This window comes from Cajanus cajan, chromosome 8, assembly GCF_000230855.2.
Source record: "Cajanus cajan strain Asha chromosome 8, NIPB_CcT2T_4, whole genome shotgun sequence".
Taxonomy (NCBI): domain Eukaryota; kingdom Viridiplantae; phylum Streptophyta; class Magnoliopsida; order Fabales; family Fabaceae; genus Cajanus; species Cajanus cajan.
The window spans coordinates 45,774,465-45,776,964 of NC_138524.1; positions in this window are offsets into that span (position 1 = coordinate 45,774,465).

Here is a 2,500-nt window from a genome sequence, read left to right on the forward strand (position 1 = left end):
GAAATTGAACCAGGCTCGGTCATTTTTTGAGCCAGCCTCGGTCATGGTTTGAGTCACTCTCGGTCAGAAATTGAGCCAGCCTCGGTCATGATTTGAGTCACTCTCGGTCAGAAATTGAGTCACTCTCGGTCAGAAATTGAGCCAGCCTCGGTCATGATTTGAGTCACTCTCGGTCAGAAATTGAACCAGGCTCGGTCATTTTTTGAGCCAGCCTCGGTCAGAAATTGAGTCACTCTCGGTCAGAAATTGAGCCAGCCTCGGTCATGATTTGAGTCACTCTCGGTCAGAAATTGAGTCACTCTCGGTCAGAAATTGAGTCACTCTCGGTCAGAAATTGAGCCAGCCTCGGTCATGATTTGAGTCACTCTCGGTCAGAAATTGAGCCAGCCTCGGTCATGATTTGAGTCACTCTCGGTCAGAAATTGAACCAGGCTCGGTCAGAAATTGAGTCACTCTCGGTCAGAAATTGAGCCAGCCTCGGTCATGATTTGAGTCACTCTCGGTCAGAAATTGAGCCAGCCTCGGTCATGATTTGAGTCAATCTCGGTCAGAAATTGAGCCAGCCTCGGTCATGATTTGAGTCACTCTCGGTCAGAAATTGAGCCAGGCTCGGTCAGAAATTGAGTCACTCTCGGTCAGAAATTGAGCCAGCCTCGGTCATGACTTGAGTCACTCTCGGTCAGAAATTGAGCCAGCCTCGGTCATGATTTGAGTCACTCTCGGTCAGAAATTGAACCAGGCTCGGTCAGAAATTGAGTCACTCTCGGTCAGAAATTGAGCCAGTCTCGGTCATGATTTGAGTCACTCTCGGTCAGAAATTGAGCCAGCCTCGGTCATCTGACCCAGCCTCGGTCATGATTTGAGTCACTCTCGGTCAGAAATTGAGCCAGCCTCGGTCATGATTTGAGTCACTCTCGGTCAGAAATTGAACCAGGCTCGGTCATTTTTTGAGTCACTCTCGGTCAGAAATTGAGCCAGTCTCGGTCATTTTTTGAGTCACTCTCGGTCAGAAATTGAGCCAGCCTCGGTCATGATTTGAGTCACTCTCGGTCAGAAATTGAGCCAGCCTCGGTCATTTTTTGAGTCACTCTCGGTCAGAAATTGAGTCACCCTCGGTCAGAAAATTTGGCTGGCTCGGTCAGAAATTGAGTCACGACCCACCAGAAATTGAGCCAAGGCTGGTCAGAAATTGAGTCACGACCCACCAGATTTGCACCACGACCCACCGTGACCGACCACTAAGCACCAACTATGAACCATTCAAATTTTTTTTGAGCACTTCTTGGATCAAACATCTCTTCTAACATGCCTAAGTATGCTGGGAAGGTTTGGGGGTGAAAGACCTTCATCCTCCATTTTTACCAATTTTCCGATTTTACCATGTTTTGGTAAAAAAATCATTAAAATTCAATCCCTTGGAGGATGGCTGAGATTTTTGGTGGACAGGTCAGTTATATTATTATGTGGGTGCATGCAAAAAATCAGATCAAAATTCGATGCCTAGATACGTTTTTCTATTTTTCCGGATTTACGTATTTTCGTTTCTTAAAAAAATTATTAAAAAATATTCCCTTGGCAAAAAATTCTCTAATTTGGTGAGCACAAAGATATGATTTTTCTAAACAATACTGCAAAAAATCAGATCAAAATTCGATCTGTAGCTCCCAAAAATGGACTTATGTCTGCTCAGAAAAAGGGTATCTACTTGTACAAAATTCACTTTTGCATATTAGCCTATTATAGGGGGAGGGTGTGTCTCAGCAGAAACCCAGCGCACCTTGGCTGGTCTGGGCAAGCCACGGGGCCTTTCCCTCACACTCTGTGGGCATTTCTAAGCCTGCGTTGTGTTCTCCCGTGGCAAATTTTGAATCAAAATTTTTCTTCAATCAAACCGAAAATTTGACCGACTTCGGCCGAATTTTTTGAAAATTTTCGAAAAACTCCAGATTCGTTCTATCATCATTCTAACCCATATTTTGGCCTATCCAGCCTTCGTTTAGCCACATTTTAGCCATCTTGACCCACCCGAGGGACGGTTTATGCTCTTTTGAGCTAATTTTTGTTGGGTTTTCTCTTCATTTTTCATCCATCACCGAGTTTGCACCAAATATGCCTTACCCTATAACTCGTCCAGCCCATTTTCCCTTTGATCACCATTATTTCCCAAAATTGCACCAAATCTAGCCTAGTTTCTACCTTGCCTAACCTACCCGAGGGACGGTTTATGCTCTTACGAGCTAATTTTTGGTGGGTTTTCCCTTTGTTTACCATTACTGACCGAATTTGCACCAAATATGGCCTACCCTTTCACTTGTCCAGCCCATTTTCCCTCAGTTCATAATCCTTGCCCAAAATTGCACCAAATCTAGCATATTTTCTATCTCTCCCAACCCACCCGAGGGACGGTTTATGCTCTTTTGAGCTAATTTTTGGTGGGTTTTCCTTTTGTTTATCATCCTTGATCGAGTTTGCACCAAATATGCCTTACCCTATCTCTTTT